Source organism: Puma concolor, chromosome D1, assembly GCF_028749965.1.
Source record: "Puma concolor isolate L17-30 chromosome D1, mPumCon1.1.hap2, whole genome shotgun sequence".
Classification (NCBI taxonomy): domain Eukaryota; kingdom Metazoa; phylum Chordata; class Mammalia; order Carnivora; family Felidae; genus Puma; species Puma concolor.
The window spans coordinates 52,919,263-52,942,809 of record NC_141676.1 but is presented as its reverse complement, the minus strand read 5'-3'; the positions used below and the strand labels follow the sequence as shown (position 1 = coordinate 52,942,809).

The following is a 23,547-nucleotide window of genomic DNA, read 5'->3' as shown; positions in this document are numbered from 1 at the left end:
GAAGTTTTCTCCACCTGTATGAGTCCAGACTTGATGGAGACTTTATTTATATTTCCCACTGACCGAGACCCTCAGCCATATCTCAGTGGTCAGAGCTCTTTCTTCAAACCTCTCAAAGCCAGGACCCTCAACCCACAGTCCCCTCAGAAGGTAGCAACCCTAATTCTGTGACCCAAACATCCTCCTTGGTCCTCTCAGGGAGTAAAGCCTCTTACTTAGGGCCTGTTGACCACACTGAAGAATTTCTGGCAGAAACCTCTCCTTTAGTCTTTAGTAACCAGATGCCTCCATCAAAAGATTCAGTAAGCAAGGCCATTGACAGATGCATGCCTCAGTGATCAGGAAACTTTCCTCAGGTCTTCAGTGACCAGAGCACCTTGTTAGGCCCCTCACTGACCAGAGCCCACCCTCAGCACTGTCAGCAACTAGAGATCCTCACTCAGACCTCCATGACAACATCCTAGGCCAACCCCCTCAGTGACCAGGACCCTCACATAGACCCCTCACTCAGTTATCCAAGCTCTTCCCTCCATCCCCTTAGCCCCTCACTTGGCCTCTCAGTGAGCCAGTTCTCAATCAGGTCTCAGTGACAGGGCCTCTACCTCAGACCCCTCCACAGGGATGGATTCCTCAACAGGCTGAAGGAAAAGACCTTATAGAATTATTGAAGTAGAGCCACCAAAACAGAACTGAAAAAAAAGGTTTTTAATAAGAATTTGATATTTGCAGAAAATCATCAATATGACCATCACAGGATAAACCTTAACTGTATTGACCTTCCTTGCACCTATTTTATGGTTTAACTGTTTTACTTTGAATGACATATGGAGACCGACAATAATCTTGAACATGTTTAGACCTTTAACAGTCTTGATTCAGCCCCATTCCCTCAGGGACCTGGTGCCCATCATTCGGGGCTCAGAGATCAAGCAGACTTAATTAAGGTCTAGTAAGTGTAACAAGAGCTAGGGAGTCCCTTCAGATTGCCCATCTACTTTCTGCTCACCTCTGGTCCCCTAAGAAACTGCCAAAGCCCCTTGCCTCCAGGACTTCTGCCTCCTGCTTTGTCCCTGGGCCCCCTGTCCAGACAGGGACCACAGCTGGGCCCATGTCCCACGAGGAAGTGTGAGCCTGCTGGGCTAATTGGTAACTCCCAGAGATAATCTCCCAAATGACCAGTTCTGGCCACCTCTGCCCCACTCCATGTGCATCAGAAGTGATTAGCAATAACCCTCTTTGAAATGCTATTGCCAAACAGTAATCCACATGAACAGTATAACAGATAAACAAACCAACTTCTACTTTTACCCAGATCCCCTGGGAACATAGTACAGTGTCCAAAGTAAATATGATTATGGAAGAAACCAGTGCAATGGATATAGGAAATTGTGACTCACCATCCCACTCCCATTCCCAGCCCTCTCAGAACCTTTTGTTCCCTCTATTTTGGGCCCAGTAAGCTCCCCTGCACTTGACCAGACTGCCCATGGAGGCCCTTTAAGCATCAACCATTGCTCTTGGTTGCCAACTGCCCCAAGGCCTGTTTCATCTTTCACAAACAGATCCTTCAGCATTAAGGCTTCCTTTCAAAGAAACAAAACCATCCCCTGCCTATCAAAGTCATTGTGGGTTAATCATTCAGTTCATTCATTCATTCATTCATTCAATCATTCTGATCACACATCTTTATTGAACTCTACTATGTACTGGGCCCTATGCTAGATGCCAGGGATACAACAGTGAATAAAATTGTCAGAATCCCTGTTCTTGTGGAATGTACCTCCAAATGGGAGACACAGATGTTAGACAAACTACACTGTTACTTATTTAATAAACAGTATGTTACATGCTGCAAAGAAGATGGGCCTAACATGTATCTAGGGCTATGCTGCATGCTCTGGGGAATTATAAAAGAAGTAGATAAGGCATAGGACACCTGGGTGGCTCAATTCATTGAGTGTCCAACTTCGGCTCAGGTCATGATCTCACAATTCAATTTGTGAGTTTGAGCCCCGCATTGGGCTCACTGCTGTCAGCACAGAGCCTGCCTCAGATCCTCTGTCTCCCTCTCTCTGCCTCTCCCCCTCTCATGCACATGTGTGTATGCGCGCGCTCTCTCTCTCTTTCTCAAAAATAAATAAACATTAAAAAAAAGAAGTGGATAAAGCATAAGGATACTGTCAAAGAGTCAAAATCTAGGTGGACAGCCAACCTAGAGCTCTTGCTAAGGGAGGAGAAGGTTGGAGAAATCTTGCACTCTAAATAAAGTCCTTGAGAATATCCTGGTGACTGGAAAGACAAAATGTGGGTAAAGAAGTCCAGAAAACAGGGCCAACCAGTCAGGGCTGGGATGCCAGACTAGCACCAAAAGGCCAAACAAGAAAGCAAACTAAGTTTAGAAAAATGTACCCCCAGAGAGCTGCTGGTAGAACCAGCTGGGTAGGGAGAGAGGAATAAAGGGAAGGCAAGGTTTCTAAGAGTCAGGGTAAGAGGCATGCAGGCTTCACACCAAAATGGGTTCATTCACTCATGTGTTCAATCAGTGTGCACTGATCAATGTCAGGCATTGGAGTCTTAGATAACTACTAAGATTACCCCTATAATAATGACACCTTCACTAATTTGGGAGAAGAAGGAGTGGCATCATGCCAGTACTCAGGTATTGCTTCTCCAAAGCCTGTGCCACATGTGCAGTAGCCAGGAGTGGGCAGATTGCTAACAGGCCAATTTCAAATCATCGTACTGCATTGAGATGTAATAGTTATTTTTACCACCGACTTTCATTTCCTGCAAAAATCCTGTCCAGGTTTAGATAAAATTGGGTTTAACCTTTGAGAGTGTGTATGAATATGGATGTCATCCGTCACACGTAGTGGGTGGAAAAAAGATTGAGAATGGCTTATGCACATGGCTGCGAATGAGTTTAGCTCCTTCGGCCAGGAAGAGAGCTAAGTGGGAGGCCAGCAGGAAGGAGCTGCAAGTATGAATCAGGGTTTTGTGTTCTGGAGGCAACAATGACGTCAGGAGACCTCTCCGATGTGGAAGGAGTGGAGGTGCCCAGCTATAGGTGGGTCTGGAACTGGGAAGAGAGGAAGCCAGCCTAGGCCTGAACAGCCTCCTAGCAGAGCAGGGTCTCCTTATTGTGGGGTCTGCGTGCTGCCCTTGGAAATCTGATTGGTGGTGAACTTTCTATTTTCTCTTCCTTTTGATTCTTCAGAAAAACTCAGAAGTGCCAGCTATATTTGTACTTTCTCTGATGAATATGTATGGCCTGCATAATTTTTTAAGAGATATTTATTAAAAGTTATATAAAGGTGGGGCCCCTGAGTGGCTCAGTCGGTTAAGTGTCCACCTCTGATTTCAGCTCAGGTCATGATCTCGTGGTTCGTGAGTTCAAGCTCCGTGCTGACAGCACAGAGCCTGCTTGGGATTCTCTCTCCCTCCCTCTCTGCCCCTCCCCCACTCCTACTTTCTCTCAAAATAAATAAATGAACATTTTAAGTCATACAAAGAAAAGACTCTAAAATGATAATGATAGTTTGAGTTATACTTAGAAGAATTAAAGAAAGTTTTGGGGGTGCCTGGGTGCCTCAGTCAGTTAAGCATCCGACTTTGGCTCAGGTCATGATCCCATGGCTTGGGAGTTCAAGCCCCGCATCGGGCTCTCTGCTGTCAACACCAGAGCCTACTTTGGATCTTCTGTCCTCCTCTCTCTGCCCCTCCCCCACTCATGCTCTCTGTCTCTCTGTCTCTGTCTCTGTCTGTCTGTCTCTCTCTCTCTCTCTCAAAGGATGAATAAACTTAAAAAAAAATCAATATTCTTTATTAAAAAAATAATAATAAAATAAAGAAAAGTTTACCCACATTTCCAGAAGAGTTGTAAAAAAATGAGTTCAACCCCAGTTAGTAGTTGGAGGCAGAGGTGGGCAAGCGCTTTTTAGGTCAGAAAACTCCAAGGTTGTGGGGAAGGTGGGACAGGGCAAGTCAGGGTCCTTGGCCAGCTCCCTACCCCCACCGCCAGAATTCTTCTTCCAGAATACCCCTCTGCTAGACCTCCGGAGGTTCTACAGTGGCTTTTCCCCACGAAGGAAGTTGCTTCCATTACAGATGGATAATGGTGGCCAGGGAGACAGTAGGGAGAATATCCAGCTCTAGGCCTCAAAAGTCCTGCAAATTCAGAGGGAAGCTGGGGTAGGCTAGTGAGCAGGACGTGCCACCCAAATGTATGGCATCCCTTCCCTCCACCTCCATCAGGCCACATCTGTGAGAACAAGCCCACACTCCAACTCACCCATGGAATTGTCCTTGACTCTTTTGGCCACCATGGACCTTTCCCTCCTGGGGTTGGTTATCTTGAATTTTTTTTTTTTAATGTTTATTTTTTTTGAGAGAGAGAGAGTAAGCGAGGGAGGGGTAGAGAGAAAGGGAGACACAGAATCCAAAGCAGGCTCCAGGCTCTGAGCTGTCAGCACAGAGCCCAATGTGGGGCTCAAACCACGAGATCATAACCTGAGCTGAAGTCGGACGCTTAACCGACTAAGCCACCCACGTACCCCTGGTTATCTTTAATTATTAAGATTAAGTGTCGTTCTGTCTTTCCTCTTTTGGAAACTATCTGATATACTCTGCCTCTTTATTCATTGGGGCCTCAGTGTATTCTTCTAAAATTAATTTATAGAAGTTCTTACAGCAGCTGACTACAAATATTTCCCTAGTTTTTTTGCCTTTTTATTTGGGTTGCCTTTATTTTTCTAACATGCAAAAGTTTAAAATACTTTAAAAAAAATTTCTTTACATTTATTTATTTTTGAGAGACACTGCAAGTGGGGGAGGGGCAAAGAGAGACACACACACAGAATCTGAAGCAGGCTCCAGGCTCTGAGCTGTCAGCACAGAGCCCGACATGGGGCTCGAACCCATAGAACTGTGAGGTCACAACCTGAGCTGAAGTTGGGCACCCAGCAAACTGAGCCACCCAGCTGCCCCTGAAATACTTCTAGTCAAGTCAGTTAACCTTCCCTTGGTGTCAGCTTCTGTTGCTTCTAAGATGGAAATTTACTTCCTTCTAGAGACTTGATAAACAGTTTAGTGCTTCTGAGGTTTTTAAAGCTCTTCAGCTCATCTGGAAAGCTCTGGGCATACAACATAAGCAAGAGTCAATTATTTTTTCTTTGATGATAGCCCATTTTCCCAGACCATGTATAGAATAAATATGCTCCTTTACCAGTGATTCCTGATTCCACCTTTATTTATTGAACTCATGTGTATCAGGGCCATCTTCTTTCCAGGCAACCTTTCTGTTCCAAACAACAATTATTTTGACACTTGACTGTACATTCTGTATTACTCTTTGTTAACTACATTCGAAAGTGTCTAAAGAAAGAAATCACATATTTTCCTCCCAATTATTCATTCAACAAATACTGGTTAAATATCGACTGTGGGCCAGGCACTTGCTGGGTGCTGGAAACAGACTGGAGAATAAGCCAGGCAGTTTCTGCCATGGCTATTCTCACAATCAAATAAGCAATGAAGAGGGGCAGCTGGGTGGCTCAGTCGGTTGAGTGTCTGACTTCAGCTCAGGTCATGATCCCATGGTTCATGAGTTCAAGCTCCACATCAGGCTCACTGCTGTCAGCATGGAGCCTGCTTTGGTCCTCTATCCCCCCCTCCCTCATCCTACCCTGCTCACACACACACACTCTCTCTCTCTCTCTCAGAAATAAACATTTTAAAAAAATAAGCAGTGATGATAAAGTGTGGAAAGTGTTTAGCAGCAACCTGTGTATCTTACAGGTGATGGACACCGGAGGATTGAGTGGCACTAATGCAAAGAAGAGGGGGCTGGCAGAATCTGGGATGTAATGGGACCTGGGCCAGGTCACCCCTACTTGATTCCAGCTCCTGGAGGAAAAGAAAGAGGTGAAGACAGGAAACTAATGACTCTAGCTGGCTGTCTGGAGCAGGACAAAGGAGCTCCTTCTCCACGCAGGTGTCATGACAGCATTTCCACGTGATTTTCATTTCATTCTCAGAACTTTCCCTGAGATTGCATTATCTACCCCCCTGCCTACATGGGGAGACACACACTCAAAGTGTTTACATTACCCACTTGCTGGAGGCCCAGATCACAACATATTGAGGATGAAGGGAGGCCCTAAAGCATGAGCACAGCCCCCTTGTCCTGGTCTCCTCCTTCCTCGGAAGGGGTGAGGGGATCACTCCCATCCCTGAAACTCTATGCTTCCTGGTCTCCTGTCATATGATCCTAGACCTGAGTCTTCCTAAGACTGTGCAGACTCACCAGAGTCCATGGACTAGCAGGGGCCTGGATCAGACCTTGGAATCTCTGGCCCCATATACATCATTATCTTTTCAAGTCTTATATTCTCCACCCAGACACCTTTATATAATTTTTTTTAACTTTATTTGTAGAGAGAGAGTGTGTGTAAGCAGGGAAGAGGAGCAGAGGGAGAGACAGACAGAATTGTAAGCAAGCTCCACACTCAGCGCAGAGCCCGACTCAGACTCAATCCCACCACCCTGGGATCATGACCTAAGCTGAAATCAAGAGTCAGACACTCAACCCAACCGACTGAGCCACCCAGGCACCCCTCCACCCAAACACCTTTATAGCTCAGTGAGTTCCCATAGTCATCAGGACCTGCTGGTTGTTGCAGATATTTATGCTGTAGCCTCAGTGTTTAGCAGCAGTGCAATGCAAACCTCAGTGCAATGCAAACAAATGCAGACTCACAGCCTTACTGGGTATCTTTTGGGACTTCTTTCCCAAATGCCTCCATTACCACCATCTTGTTCTAAGCAGGCCATCCCAAGGCCCACCCACATGGCTACCATCTTCCTTTGTACCCTGTGCTCTAACTTCATGTCAGCTGCCTCCTACCCTTCTCACTCCCCTGCTATACCACTAAAAATATAATAACTATTCTTCATGCTAGTGCTACTTAAGGTGTGGCCTGTGGGCCAGTACCAGGCCACAAATTGTTTGTACCAGTCCATGATGACGTAAGTTCCAAAATTAAGACTAAGTGCTTAGAAACTTATATAGCAATTTGACAGAATAATTATGTCATTGGAATCCAATAATAAAAAGTGCACTAGACGTGCCTGGGTGGCTCAGTCGGTTAAGCATCCAACTACAGCTCAGGTCATGATCTCATGGCTCATGGGTTCGTGCCCTGCGGCAGGCTCTGTGCTCAGAGCCTGGGTCCTGCTTCCGATTCTGTGTCTCCCTTTCTCTCTGCCCCTCCCCTGCTTGTACTCTGTCTCTCAAAAATAAATAAACATTAAAAAAAAAAAGTGCACTAAATGCAGTGTGGTATACAGGCTTATATCCTGAAATAGAAAAAGGACATTAGCAGGAAAGCTACTAAAATCTGAAGAGAATCGTAGTTTAGGAAATAATACTGTGCTGATGTTAATTTGTTAATTTTGACAAATGTACCTTGGTTATCTAAGATGGTAACATTAGGGGAAGCTGGGTGCAGGCTATACAGTATCTCTATACTCTTGGCAACTTTTCTGTAAATCTAAAATTATTTTAAAATGAAACTTGTATTTTTAAAAGTTATGGGCTTATATTTTGTGTGTTTTTTAAATTTCATTTTCTGAGCAATTTAACTGCATTTTACAAAAGTGTCAGTCTGTAATGGATCCAAAATGGAAATTTAAAAAACAAAAATGGTCCCCACAGATAGTTGGAGAAGAACTGCTTTATCTGTATGCCCCCACAGCACTTGTCACCATGATCATTATGGAGGCTGATCCTGAATACTTGCTGATGACAGCCAAACTCAAAGGTGCAAGTCTGTGGACCAGTTACTGTACATTGTGGATACAGTCACAGCCCTGGACCCTGTATCCCTCAAATTCAGGCACATTTCAGGGCTCAGTCACATACCCAATACTGTCACAGCTCAAGGTCAAGTATGGGTTGTGACAGGACCCTGGGAAGTACTGACAGGACAAGCTCTATCTAGGCTGTTGACAAGGTCCTACGATGTGCTTTTATTAAAAAAATAACAGAGCCCTGCTCTGTGACTGTATCTGAGGTACAACAAAGCCCTGTCATGTGACATGGTCCTGGAATGTGACCAGGCCCTGGGATGTGAGGTACTGACGAGTTCTGGGCTGTGACAAGTTCTGGCTATGGCAAGGAACAGACTCTAATTCTATCTGAGTTTCACAAGGCACTGAATGTTATGCAAAACAACAGCTCTAATGTTTAGCGTGGATCCTGGTTTGTCTTGGATCTGTGGACTGGGATAGCTGAACCGATCCAGAGGTGAAAGTGCATTTGGGTGTGTTAGGCCAGATTTCGAGTAAAGTTTGTTCTGTGCTCCAGAACTACTGCTCAAGCTTGCCTTGGCTCCTGCAATATGGAACAGACACAGGACTCCTAACCCACAGCACAGAATCCTCTGCCTCCAGGGGATCTGCCATGGACCATCACCCCAGGGAGTTTGGTTAGAGTCCACCTAATGCCCCCCGACCCCACCCTCCAGGCCTTGCAGCTCCCAAAGCTGGTGGAGTCTGCCCCTGAGCCTGTCTCAGCTGAACTTCACCCCAAGGACTGCTTGCCAGCTGCCCCTCTGAGTCCAGGCTGCATGGGGCCACAGTGCCACCTGCTGTCTGTTGTGAGCCATGCTGGTCAGGCCTAGAACGTGCAGAGCGTGCTGGGCAGATTGGGGGCACTGGGAAGCCTTCCCCAAGTACCTCAGCTCAGGATTAATGGAGTGGCCTTCCCCTTAAGAACCCAGCTGCCAAATTTCTTGGCACTAAGGTTCAAGTTCACTAAGATTGCAGTGATCAAAGGACCCTGTTCATATCCCTTAGTGGCCATGGCCCCTAGGTCCCAGGGATCAAGCCCCCTCACTCAGCCCCTAATTCCAGCTCCCAGTAGCCAGGGCCTTTTACTCAGGCCCCATAATAACCAGAAACCTTTACTTGGGCTTCAATGACCAGAACCCCTCACTCAGGCTACACAGTAACCAAGGTCTCTCACTCAGGCCCCCTCAGTGACCTGGCCTTACACACAGGCCATTCAGTGACCAGGACCTGTAGCTTATGGCTCCCAGAGACGAGGGCCCCTCAGGTCACATGGAGCCCCTCATTCAGAACCCTCTGTACCTTGGCAACTAGAGACCTTTACTCAGAGCCCAGTGGGCATAAGAAGTGGCATTTTGGGGAGCTCCTGGCTCCCTCCCCCTGGTGTCCAAAACAGAGGCTTCTGGTCACCAGGGATTTCCATCTTTTTTTTGGCCTTTACTCCTGGTCCCTGCTTCAGATATGGCCATAGCTGTGCCCTGGTCTCATGAGGAAATTGGGATCTGCTAAGGCAATTAATCCCATCCCAGGAACTCTGGCCTGAGAAGACCAGATTCCATAGCAGGGCGGCCTACCCATTACCACCTGGGGCTCACTTCTGCTGGCCCCCCAACACCAGACCACACATGTATATGTCAGCCCCACACCTCCTCAGACCCATCACAGACAAGGCCTCCATCACATCACCACGGTCCTGCCATGCAAAGGCCTCAGACCCAGCATCTCACCAGGCCTGATACCTCCTCCAGGCCCTACTGCTGACTCTTCCCTTGTCCCTTTCTTCCATACCCCAGCATGAGTCAGGCCCTTCCCTCCTTGGTCTTCATTCCACTCAAATTCATCTATTCATTCAAACAAACATTGAATGAGCCTCTACATGTGTTTGGAATCACCTAAATGAGGGCCTGAGGGTTTGCATGCAGGGGACAGCAGCGCAGAAAAGGGCTCAGATGTGAAGGGTGAGTAGGAGTCTGCCAGGGGGTCAAAGGATAGGAAGGTATTTGAAGAAGGAACTGATGTATATAGTACACAGTGGGCAAGGCTGTTCAGAGAACTCCATATCCATCCGGCAGGGCACAACATGAAAAGCAGGCAGGGAGGGAGGGAGAAGACAGACCTGAAGAGTCAGCTATGAGAAGTAGACTAATGGGTTGGAGGCAAGGATGGATGCAGGAAATCAGTTAAGATAACTTGAAGCAATCTACCCAAGACATGACACAGCTTTGGCTAAGACAGTGGCTGCAGAGGTTAGCAGTAGCAGGATTCAGGACAGATTTTGGAGGGGAAATAGATACGACTTGGTGATGGATAAAATTTAGAGCTAAAGAGAGATGAATGCCAAAGATGACTCCAAGTCCCTGGTACAAATCATTATGTAGGTTGAGGCACCTAATCCCTGGTTTGGAAGACTGGAGCAGTGCCAAATTCAGGAGGAAAGATCTCAAATTCCATTTTAGAAATAGTTAAGTTAGAGATATCTGCACTCAGGGGCTGGGACTGGAGATATAAATCTGGAATTCATCAACACATAAAATGTATGTGAGGCTGTGGGTATGGACGAGATCATCTGGCTCTCAGGAGACACAGGAATGCTGATTCTGGGTCAAACTGACCCCCCAAAAAGTTCCCAGAATAGGCGGCAGATCTTCTTTATCACTTTGTAGACAGCTAGAGTCCCCTTTTCTTATTTTTCCCTCCTTGGTCAGAAGTGAACCAGTAAGGCTTTTGGATTCCTATAAGCAAGGCCCCTGCTCCAACCCCATGACTCAAGGGATCAAAATTTTCTGTGTCCTCTGGTGCCTGGGACTAGCTGAGACCAACAGTGCTGTCGGTGGGTCTGTGTCTGGATCCATGTGGCCATGGTCCCTATTTCCTCCCTTCAGAGGAAGAAACAGGATTTTTGTAAAAGGGATCTTGGAGGATGGAAGATCGTTCTAGGTATCCCCCAAAACTCATAACCCATAAAAGAAAAGATCAAAATTTTAACAACACAAAATTGAGATTCTGCATTGAAAAAACTACCATAAAAGAAAAGACAAACTGGAAAAAACTGAAACTCATATTAGTGACAAAGTCCTAATTTCTCTAATATGGAAAAAAAACTCCTAGAAATTAATCATACTAATACCAGCAGAATAATAATCCAACAGAAAAATGGGCAAAGGAAAGGGTTCAGATAAAACAATATACGGACAGCTCTAAATATGAAATGATCAACTTTACTTAGAAAAAGTACAAACTAGGGGCACCTGGGTGGCTCAGTCGGTTAAGCATCCGACTGTGGCTTGGGTCATGATGTCTCAGTTCTCAAGTTCGAGCCCTGCATTGGGCTCTATGCTGACAGCTCAAAGCTTGGAGCCTGCTTCAGATTCTGTGTCTCCCTCTCTCTCTGTTCCTCCCCCACTCCCACTCTGTCTCACTCTCTCTCAAAAATAAATAAAGATTTTAAAAAACTTTCTTTAAAGTACAAACTAAAACAACTCTGAAATACAATTTTTTATCTGATCCTACTAGCAAATATAATGCTTTGCTATGGTGAAATTATTAGGAGACAGGCAATCCAAATATTAACTTTAAATGCGCAGGTCTGGGGCGCCTGGGTGGCTCAGTCAGTTGAGCATCCGACTTAGGCTCGGGTCATGATCTCGCGGTGTGTGAGTTCGAGCCCCGCGTCGGGTTCTGTGCTGACAGCTCGGAGCCTGGGGCCTGCTTCGGATTCTGTGTCTCCCTCTCTCTCTGCCCCTCCCCTGCTCATGCTCTGTCTCTCTCTGTCTCAAAAATAAATAGAAACATTAAAAAAAAAATTTTTTTTTTTTTGAAAAAAAAGTAAAAAAAAAAAAAAAATGCGCAGGTCTCTAGAAAGACACCAATGTTTGCCTCTGGGAAGGGGAGCGAATGGGGGCGGGGGATAGGGATGAGAGACAGATTTGTTTTCATTTCTATGTCCTTTGGTGCCTTTTGAATTTTGAACCATGCAAATATGTTATCTTTAAAAATGTTTTACTTAAAATTATTGTAATCAATAAAAGAATAGAAATTGAAATAAATAAATAAATAAATAAATAAATAAATAAATAAATAAACTCATTGGCTGAGCCCAATTCTATGTCTGCAAACTGGGTTGGAATGTGCTGTGCCTCTGACTGGCCCATCCAAATCCTACACAAACTGTAGGATCCACTTCAAGTTCTGCTTTCCCCTGGAGCCTTTCTCATTCACCTTAGCCCACACTGACCTCTCCCCGCCCTAAACAGTCATCTTCTTATACAGTCTGAATCAGGTAAATACAGGGGGTAAAAGAACACTGAGTTAAAAATTAGAAAGCCTGAATTTTTATCCAAGCTTGAGCACTAAGTCATTCAACAATTCGACATCGTTTTTGAGCTCCTGTGGGTGGAGACACTGAGAAGGTGAAAGAATGCAAGGAGGGAATGTCAAGTTCAATTAGCTCTTGCAACAGAGGCTGCAATGCTCTGCAATATCCCTGTTCTCTCCACTTTGGCCCACAGACCTCCCCAGGCCTCCTCCTTGCCCTACTTCCTGCCAAGGGAATTTGGGCAGTAGCAGCAGGCACTATTCCAAGTCTGGTGCTTCATGAAAACTACTTCCAAGCCTAGATCATCTGCATGATCCTCTCTCTTTCTCTCTCTCTCTTCCCACCCTCACTCCCATCCCCACCTGATGTCTGGATTTCAATATCCAGGTAATTCCAGAAGTCATGAGTTGAAGGTGATAGAACCTCCATCTACCTGTGTCCTCCTTACTTCTCTTTCACCACAGTGGACAGTGACAAGAGCCAAAAGTAAACCCATATTGTGTTAAGACACTTACATTTTAGGATTGTTTCTTAAAGCAGCTAATGTTACTTATCATGACTAATACACAAGTATGGAACTAGAGTAATAGTCCTATAAAGCCCAAATTGTCCCACAATATTAACTATGTTTCCCTAATCAACTGGCTTTTGTGCTATCCACAACTTTCTAACTTTCCTCAAATCAGCAAATTCCCATCCACACTCTTCATTTATATCTTCATACTACAGTGATAGGGATCTGTCTGTCCAAGGATAGAAAACCAAAACTCTATTTTTAAATAAAGAATCAGACCACCTCCTTAGTCATTTATTACAACTCCAGATATCTTCTTACTGAACCAAGGGTAGAGAAAAGACCTTTTTTGTTATGTTAAAGTTATTCATTACGTTCTTGGTAGACACTGGAGTTTCACATGAATTTCCCCCCTTTTCAATGATGTCCAGTCCCTGAGGCACACTCTCTGAGAGGTTTACATGGCATCCTGATATCTACAACTATTTCCTAAATTGGAAGAAAGCTTGACATTTTATTGGCCTGTTTCTATCTGGCAAGACTTTCACAATGGGATGTGGACATTGGAATTTTGAGAGCATGGCCAGGGTTTGGACAACCTGAAAGCAAGTCCCAAATCTTGACTCTACCAGTCAGTCAATTAATCTCTCCAAGCCTCCGTTTCCTATAAACAGGGATGATAACAGTACCTGTCTCAGGGTCATGTTATGATAATTTGATTAAATTCTCAGCTTCCAGGCTTCCTCCTTCCATTCTTAGCTGCTAAGACACTAGAGCCCAGAATCTGATTTTATTCCCCACTACCTCCAGACTATGTGGATTAAATTCTGACTACAATAAATGAAAATAAGAATTTGAACATTTCCAATCCAAAGAAATGGATAATAATACAACAGGCCTGGCAAGTTCTAGAAGGCCACCTGCCCTACCCATGCTGCACAGCATCATAGGACTTGGAAAGCAGCCAACTCTGCAGTGAGATGAGACCTACACACCTCAGCCCCAGTGATTTCCAAGCATCTTTGAGTGGTTGAAATGTCTACATCAGCTCAGGAAAGTTAAAACAGGAAGCCTGATTTTGGCTGGAGCTCTTCAGTAGATAAAAAGCAAAAGAAAGTCCATCATTGGCTACTAGTAACACTGCATACAGGGTCACAAGGGAGGTATAGATAAGGGATATTTTCAGAAGAAAAACCACTAAAAAAGAAGAAAACTGTTGCAGAAAATAAGACACTTGCCTTGACTCTTGGCTTAGATTTAAGCAAGACAAGAAAGATAAGGGGAATAAGGTTCTGAGCCAGGCAGGCAGGAGACCCAATTATGGGATCTGTCCTTATGTCAGACAATGACTTCATATACTCTTAGGTAATAGAGGCTGAGATTAGCTGCCTTGGTGAAGATGAAGCTCCCTCTCCCATCCCAACAAGGGCAAAATACAAGTATATTACAAGTTGCCTATGTGAGATTAAGCATTCTAAGGAGAAAGAGCATAAAGCCCTAACAAAGGGCAATACTGGGAACTGAGTGTCATAAACAGGATCTAGAGTTTTTGATGCTATTTGAAGCTAAGAGAAGAACCATGATTTTACATATCAGCCCAGATTCTTTCCTTTGCATCTTGAACTCTCCACTGATGCTAGGCTGGGTTAGCAGGTAGCTTATAAAACCAAGGTTCTTTCAGGGCGCCTGGGTGGCTCAGTGGGTTAAGCATCCAACTCTTGATTTCAACTCAGGTCATGATCTCACAGTTCCTGAGATCAAGCCCTGACTTGGGCTCTGTACTGACAGCCCTGAGCCTGCTTGGGATTCTCTCTCTCTCTCTCTCTCTCTCTCTCTCTCTCTCTGCTCCTCCCACTTCCCTCTCAAAACAAATAAATAAACATTTAAAACAACAACAACAAGGTTCTTTCATCCATCAGTGAAATCAGATAATGTGTTAACAGTGCACTCACCTTGTGTTTGCAGTAACTCCTGTTCACAGGGTTTTCTTCAGGGCAGACACAGGAAGTCAATGTTGTGAAAGACCGAGAAGGAACAGGCTGCAGGAAAATGGAGAAAAGCCAAAACTGAGATGTCAGAGAAGCAGAGAGCAGAGAGTGCTTGAAGACAATCAAATATGTCCAGATCCAGAAGAGAAAGACCGAAGAGTGTCCATTAGATCTGTCCATCTAGGTCATAGGTGCCTTAGCTGTTCTGGTAGATTGGTGGGGTCAAGACAAGATGGGAGTGTTTTGAAGGACAAATAGGTGAGGAAGTGGAGACAGCATGTGTGGAGAGCTCTTTTGAGATGCTTCCTGTTTAGGAGAGCAGAGAAACGGGGATAGTTGGAGATCAGGTTAGGTCCAGAGAGGGGATTGCATTTGTTTTGTCCTACTTTTGTTTGCTTATTTTTATTTATTTATATTTTTTTTTAAGTTTTTTTTTCATTTCTTTATTTTCAGAGAGAGATTGAGAGCATGTACAAGCAAGGGAGGGGCAGAGAGAGGGAGACAGAGACTCCCAAGCAGGCTCCAAACCCACAGAGCCCTATGTGGGGCTTCAGATCATGAGGAGATCATGACCTGAGTGGAAACCAAGAGTCGGATGCTCAACCAACTGAGCCACGCAGGCGCCCCTGCTTACTTCATTTGTAAAGAGGGAGTGTCAGTTGAATTTTCAAATTGAGCAGGAGAGGTTGAAGATGCCAGAGAGGGGGAGTATGGCTGAGACTATTAATGTCCTCCAATAGCCTTTCTCCCAAATTCCATGGTAGTTGAATCTATGAATTTTAGCTGGATAAACAGCCTCCTGACGGCGGTGGGGCAGGCTGTTCATCCATCTGATGCTGACCCTGGCATAACAGTTCTTCCCAGTCTGATCTTCTCCTCCAGACCCCCAGCCCACCTCTTACCACCAACTCCTTGCAATCTGAGGTCCCAAAGCTCTTTTTCTAGTTTCTCCAGGGCAAGGAGAAGGGGAATTAAATTACCTGCCTTGTTCTGTTCCCTATCACTGTAATGACATGAAGTCTATGCCTTGATTCCCCTTTCCATTTTTTTTGTTTTGTTTTGTTTGAGAGAGAGTTCACATGAGCAGAGGAGTGGCAGAGGGAGGGAGAAAGAGAGAGAGAAGAAGAAGAAGAAGAAGAAGAAGAAGAAGAAGAAGAAGAAGAAGAAAGGGAGAGAGAGAGAGAGAGAGAGAGAGAATCCTAAGTAGGCTCCATGCTCAGTGCAGAGCCCCTGATGCAGGGTTTGATCTCACAACCCTGGGATCATGACCTAAGCTGAAATCAAGAGTTGGGGGCCCTTAACTGACTGAACCACCCAGGAACCTCTCCCCTTTTCTTTTTTATTCTCAAAAACTTATTTAAAAATAAACATACACCCCAGATACAAACGCACCACTCTTAACATTAGCCCTTTGCTTCTACTTGCATTCCTACTATTACAACAATCTTATTTTTCCTTGAAATAATATGGCTATTTCTGATTCTCTAGAGGAAGGCTCAACAAACGTTTCCTGTAAAAGGCCAGACGGCAAACACTTTGGGTCTGAGGGTCATTGGGTTTCTGTTGCAACGACTCCGCTCTACCATTCTTCACACATAAATGAGTGAAGGTGGCTGTGTTCCAATAAAACTTTATTTATGGATATTGACACTTGAATTTCCTATAATTTTTGTATGTCCTAATATACCATTTTTCTGTTGGTTTTCTTTAACCATTTAAAAATGTAAAAACCATTCTTAGCTTACAGACTGCCCCCCCCCCAAAAAAAATGGCAACAGACCAGACTTGGCCCATGAATGGCAATTTTCCCACCCCAGTCTAGAGCTGGAACATGCAGAAAGGAAAAACACACACACACAAAGAAAAATATTCCAAGATATCTCATGATAGTGGAATACTACACTGATTTTAAATTTTAAAGTAGGAGGAGTTGTTTATCACTCTTATCATCTTGAAGTTTTCAAGGAGGGGAAGGATTCTGTTCCATTCTCCAAGAGAAAATCCTATTGGAAGAGTACTTCTGGTCTCTTTTTCCTCTCATCGAACTTGTAACTCAGTTGGTGAGATGAAGCCGTGTTTGCCAAACCACAGCCCAGGTTCCTGGCTCTTGCTCTCTCATGGGACCTGCAGGCCCACATGGAGCATCTCTTCCTCCACTTCTGTTCTCGAGTCAGGCCTAGATTCTCCTTCTGGAGCAGCTGAGTATGTGCATCCCAGGTGGTACAGCATGTAGGCCAATCCATGGAGGTGAAAGAATAATACACTAGATTATTAGAACTGGTATTTATTTTTACTTTTATTTTATTCTCAAATTTATATTCTAATAAGTCATTAAAGAAAAACAATATGACTATAAATTTGTATATAATTTGTAAATGAAGCAACATTTGAGGATGAGTGCTCAAAAATCATTTATTCATAGGGATTTGCAAATAAAAAGTTTGGGTATTTCACTTCATTTTCTTTTATCTTTATTTTTATTTTTGGGAGAGAGAGAGAGCCTGAGTGAGGAAGAGGGGGAGGGGGGCAAAGGGAGAGCAAGAGAATCTTTTTGTGTGTGTGTGACAGATGCTGATTTTTATTTATTTTTATTTTTTTAATTTATTTTTTATTTTGTTATGAATCTTAAGCAGGCTCCATGCTCAACACGGAGCCCAACATGGGGCTCGATCCCACAACCCTGGGATCATGACCTGAGCTGAAATCAAGAGTCAGACCTTAACTGACTAAGCCACCCAGAAGCCCCAGGGTATTATTATTTTAGAGACGGTCCTAAAGATGTGTTGCTCTCCTCTCCCAGTAGATGGGCCATGGGCCAAGCCCATCTTTTGGACCTATCCCAATGTCTAAACCTAGCTGAAGGGTGGCCAGGACAGAAGATTCATAGAAAGTCTCACTGTGGCCTCAGGCCCAAGCATCCCTCTCCAGTACAGTACCAGGTTAAAGCAGATAGTGTACCTCAATCCTCATCTGCCCCTGGGCATTTGCCCTCTGTTCAGAATCCAGTGAAAAGCCCATGTGATTCACTGGTTCCCTGGAACTATCCAGAAGTTAGCTCTCTGCCAGTTGATATGAAAAGATACTTTGCTAAGCAGAAGAAACAATGTACTGTTGTCTCCTTTGTGTATTTTGCATTACAAGCCTATAAACACAGACGCAATGGATTTACTGAATGAACTGAATTCAGTGGAGCACAAACATGCCTCAGCTTTCCTTCTGAACACAGCCTTCACACACGCCCCACTGAATGCCCTTTTCACAAGCCCCCTCCCATGATGTCTCAAACTAATCCCATAGATTTACAGTCACTTTCAGATAGAAAAATATTTTCAAGTTGATAATTAACACTAAGCTTACTTCTGTGTATTGAAATGATTCCAACTCAAAATTTCCCCCACCAGCCTTGCACTTCCATCTCAGGCCAGTCTTGTGGTTTGGGAACTGGTAATAATAAAAGAGGTGTGGACAGTGCTTTCATTTTCCATCCACCTCCTTCACCTTCTGCAACTGGCTCCTCCAGAGTCCACATGGGGTGTGTGGGTGTGAGCTTATACTGTGGCACTGGCCTGCTGTAACTGAGCTCTGCATAACCCTCTGTATAGAGGTGTCTGAATATGGCTCTCTCTTGGGGACATGTATGGATTTCAGAGGCCCTGTTAGGGATATGGACAGTGTCCAGTTCTCTGACCTGGGGGATGGGGAAGAAGTGAGCAGGAAGGGGTATGCACCCTCCAGTGAATGTCCTGAGTCCCCATGTCCTCAGTTCCTCTCTAGTGAAGCATACTCTGTAGTCTCCTCTTGCAGTACCAAGTGCCCCCTTGCACAAGGTTCCTTCCCATTCAGCTCTTTTCTTTGGTATTCATGTGACTTAGACACATACTGTTAGCACGCACACTACCCCATCACTGCCTTCTCTCCTCACCCTAACACTGAGGGCTACTCCAGCCAGCCTCCCCGCCTGAAACATACAGGTGGGAGAGGAGGCAGGAGAGTCTATGCCACATATGAAGCTCTTCCAAGAACTCTCTCACCATACTTGGCTGTGGTAGCTGTATTGGGATTGCGTTGGGTATAAGCCTCTGCAACTCCCCAAGCCTTTCTCCCCAAGAAAGATACTAGATTACCAATCACTCTTAGTGGTTTCCTTAGCAGCCTCCTCCTGCCATCCACACATGTACACAAACATACACATACTTAGAAGAATCACAGCACTTGCCCCTGTGCTTAACTGCCATAGAATTTTTAGACTTATGTAGACCAAAGATGGATGTTAGGATGAGGGTGAAAGGATCTGTTCAGCCAACTTTTAAGTAATCCTTTGGGTATGTATATTGTCTAACCTTAGAGCTTTGGTCAAAATATTGAGGCATCACTGGTGCGCCTGGATGGCTCAGTCGGTTAAGCATCCAACTTCAGCTCAGGTCATGATCTCAGTTTGTGAGTTCGACCCCCACATCGGGCTCTGTGCTGACAGCTCGGAGCCTGAAGCCTGCTTGGGATTCTGCATCCCCCTCTCTCTGTTCCTCCCCCGCTCGCACTCTGTCTCTCTCTCTCTCAAAAATAAAGATTAAAAAAAAAAAATTTTTTTTTAATTGAGGCATCAGAAGTCCCATTCAACATTCTATTACACACACACACACACACACACACACACACGCACACACGCACACACACACTCTATAGTAGAAACATTCTAGAAACATTCTAAAAACACACACAAAAAAGGAACCATGTTTCTCTCCAAAAGAAAGGCTCAGTGAGTTGGGGTAGGAAGAAGCATTCTCTAGTTAAAGTAAACCGTTTAAGTACCTGAAAAAAAATTTTTTTAACATGTGAATATATTGCATTTCTGGTTTTAAGAAAACTGGTTTTCAAAATGAAACACATAGGGTGTGGTCCTCACACTGATGTAACAAAAAAGTGTGGGTGTTATTACTCACATAAAGCAAAGCAAGGGCTTTGTTAAAGCAACTTACACAAGTTGATTTCAAGCAAAGGTTACAGTTTTATTTCAAACTTCCCCTCAAGGAAGCTAAACTTCCAAGAAACACAGTTGAAAAAATTTCTTTGGGGGGAATGAGGTTTTACTGAGGGAAAGGGGAGTATGTATATAAAATTATTAGATTAGATACTAGAAAACCTCTCCTTTCTCTGAACAAATAAACAGTAAGCCTTTACTATACCCGAGGCACCATGCCAGGGAGCAGGGATAAAATGGGAGACACTGAAGGTCTTGCCCCCCTACCCCCCATCACTTGTGATCTCCTGGGGAAACCACTGAGTAATTGTGTAGTGCTGGGTGCTAGATGAGTGTGATGTGGGTGAAGCATAGGGAGGGTGCCCTGTGTGTGCTAGAGTGACTAAGGTAAAACTTGATGGACAAGGAACTAGGCAGATGGGGGAGGAAGCAGGTTATTATGGCTTACGTGACCTCAATTCCTAAAAGATCACCTGGACTTTGCAATCCTTCTGTTTTCTGTCCTCCTCCTACACCTACCTTTAACCTCAGAGGAAGCTGCATCCCTTTTCTTGTGCCAGCCCAACTCTTACATGTGTGGTCCATCTGCCTATCAGCTATAACAAAAACCTTGGTGTCTTTAATTCAAGTGCTCCCTGTGTTCATTTGTTTACGTACAGATCTGAGGTGGCCACTTGGAAGGCATCAAGAGCCCTGTTCCCACAGCATCCAGGAGGTTCTGTGGATGCTGCTTTCCAGGTATCTCTTCTATCTATTTCCCTGCCAAACACCCCTCTTAAATCCCACTTCAGAATTCATCATCTCTAACCTCACCTATCACCCTCTTTACCAGCTGATCTCTCTGGCTCTCCTCAGTGAAGCTCCATAGCCTTCGGGACAAACTCCAATAAAATCCTTTAATACTCAGTTGTCCAAATTTGCAACCAAACTCTTCAACACATGGGCTGTGCCTATCTCCCTGCATCTCCTTGCACAACTAGCCTTCATTTAAACTTTTGGAAATTTCCTCTTTTGCATAGTGTTTCATGCTTTTGGCCCTTTGCTTATCCTCTCACTTCCAATTTATTCAAGCAACCAATCTTATGAAGGCACTGGCAGTCATTGTGGTGAATACTAGGGATACGATGGGAGCAAGACTAGACATGGTCCCGACTCTCATGAAGCTTACAATGTACTGGAGAAGGCAGGCAGTAATTAAATAAGCACATAAACAAATGCAATGTTATAACTGCAATGAGAACTATGGTGGGGGATTAAGAAGGAGGAGGAGGAGGAGGAAGAGAAGGAGGGGTAGGATAGAAAGAGGACAAGGAGGAGGGGGAAGGGAGAAGGAGGAGGAGAAAAGAGGGAAAGGGGAAAGAGGAAGAAAAAGAAAAAATAGATCAGGGAAAGCATCCTCAAGGAAGTCACAGTTGGACTAAAGAATGAGTAGCAGGGGTGCCTGGGTGGCTCAGCCATTAAGCGTCTGACTCTTGATTTCAGCTCAGTTCATGATCTCATGATTCATGAGTTCAAGCCTCACATCCGGGTCTGTGCTGGCAGTGTGGAGCCTGCATGAGATTCTCTGTCTCCCTCTCTCTCTGCCTCTCCCCTGCTTGCTCTCTATCTCTCTCTCAAAATAAATAAACATTTTTTAAAAGAATGAGTTGCAGTTAATTAAGTGAAAGGAGAGGGAAGATCTTTTTAGGTAGAAGGAACAGTATAGGTGCAAAGGCCCTGAGAAATCTGGGAGCCTGTTGTTTAGGCTCTGAAAGATGGTTAGTACATCTCAAGCATTGAAAAGGAAGGAGAAACCTCTTCCCAATCTCGTCCTTCAGGCAAATACTAACTCATATTTCAAGACTGGCCTCCTGGAAAAAATGTCCTCATCTCCATGAACCTTTTCTCTGCAGTTAGCGGGAATCAACCACTTCTTCGACTTCTACAGTACCAAGAAAGCTGCCTCCAGAAGCCCTTTCTCGTAGGTCTGTGCTTCATGTCTGTGTCTTCCCACCACCATGAGCTGTCTGTGGGAGGTGCTGGGGCACAGTCATCTCTGTGTTTCAGGGTCCCTGGCCCAACACTTGGCGCAGAATAAACTTCTGCGTATGTGTCACCTGAATGGCTGGCTGGCTGGCTGGATAATTAATTAATTAATTAATTATTAATAAATGCATTCATTCCTTTGGGGATTAAGACTAACCTCTAATGTAATTCTCCTACTCTGGCCAGTGCCAGTCTCCAGCCTCAGCCTCATACACTTTCCAACTCCCTCCCAGGGCTCCTGTGGTCATACTGTCTTCTGCCTCAGTTCCCAAACCTGCCAGCCCTTCCTTGCCACAGGACTGCACTTGCAGTTCCCTCTGCAGGGACATTAGTCTCATTCCATTCTTTGGTCCTAGCATAGACGTAACTCACTTCCTAGGGAACCTGCACTAAGGCCCTCAGATCCAGGTGACATGCCTCCTCTCTGCTCCCACAATTCCCCACATGTCCCCCATGGAAACTCCTATTGGACTGGTTAGAATTGCTCAGTTACTAGTATAACAATATAGGGAAATTTCTAAATTATATTTATCTTAGATGCAAAATTTCTCTCTCCCCCCTCTGAAGGGAATTGTTGTTACTGAAAGAATCCTTTCATAAGGAATTCGGGTGGGGAGAGAGAGGTTGCATGAACAACAGTAGATGACTAAAGGGTTTTTCTAGGGAGGCTGAATTCTGTGAGGTTTTTGTTTAGACAAACAGAGTATGAGTGTGTGTGTGTGGGGTGTGTGTGTGTGTGTGTGTGTGTGTGTGTGTGTGTGTGTGTTAAGCTAATAAATGTATGACTGCCTGGCAATAAAAGGAGCCAAGTCACCATCTGTTAGGTAAATGCTCCCTACATCTTCCATGGGTAATTAGGTGGAAGTGAGGGCAGTGAGGGAAAGGATTTTTCCAAGTTTCCCACATTCTTTCCTTTAAAACATTTTTTTAATGTTTACTTATTTTTGAGAGACAGAGACAGAGAGAGAGAGAGACAGAGACAGAGAACAAGCAGGGAAGGGGTAGAGAGAGACACACAGAATCTGAAGCAGACTCCAGGCTCCAAGTTGACAGCACAGAGCCTGACACGGGGCTCGAACTTCCAAACCACAAGATCATGACCTGAGCTGAAGTCGGATGCTTAACCTACTGAGCCACCTAGATGCCTCTTCCCACATTCTTTCCTTTGGCCTTCACCTCACCACAGTAAGTTCCTCTCCCCTGCAATGGATACTATGAATGGGGCATGGGTAGCCGGAAGCCCTGAGCTGGACCTCATTAAAGCAATGATAGTACAGATTGAAGATGTAGCTTAACAGGATGGCATCAGACACTAAACACCTCCTCGACACTACATACTGTTCTAAGTCCTTGGGATCTCACTGAATCTCACAACCACCACGCACCATTATTATCCCCATGTCATCTAGGAAGAAATCAAAGCTCAGAAAGTGATGTGTTTTTTCCAGGTCACACAATGAGTGAGCAACAGAGCCAGGATTCTAACACAGGAGACTGAATCTAACGCCCATCCCCACAGCCACAGCCCCTACCATGGAGGGTTTGGGACACACTGTTGTAATTGCCTGTCAGAAGATTCCATTTCTTCAGGGTCCATGCCCTCGAATCCATAAATTCCTAGTTCTCTAGTACTCCCTAAAATATCCACAAGAGGGGGACCTCTTCCCATCAGTTCTAGGCTGCTGCCAGGGAGGAGGGGCGATTATGGATTTAATCTGCAGTTCTAAAGGCAGCTGGAGAGTTGGCTGGTTACCTGTACAGAATTTGAACAGGTTTCCTGACACAAAAGAGCACAGGTACCCTAGTGGTACCTGATCCAATTAGTCCAAATTAACTAGGAAGTTCTCTGTCCCAACCAAGCATATTATTCCCATGCCAA

At 44.7% G+C, this 23,547-nt stretch overlaps 1 long non-coding RNA gene across 4 annotated transcripts in view; it reads right to left on the bottom strand.

Moving 5' to 3' along the window:
- Positions 1-23,547, bottom strand: part of LOC147576691 (uncharacterized) — a 118,859-nt gene that overhangs the window by 87,470 nt on the left and 7,842 nt on the right. For all 4 annotated transcript variants that reach the window (XR_015241047.1, XR_015241046.1, XR_015241042.1 and 1 more), the window contains exon 2: positions 14,630-14,716. This is a non-coding gene — a long non-coding RNA (uncharacterized LOC147576691). The remainder of the gene's footprint in view (positions 1-14,629; positions 14,717-23,547) is intronic.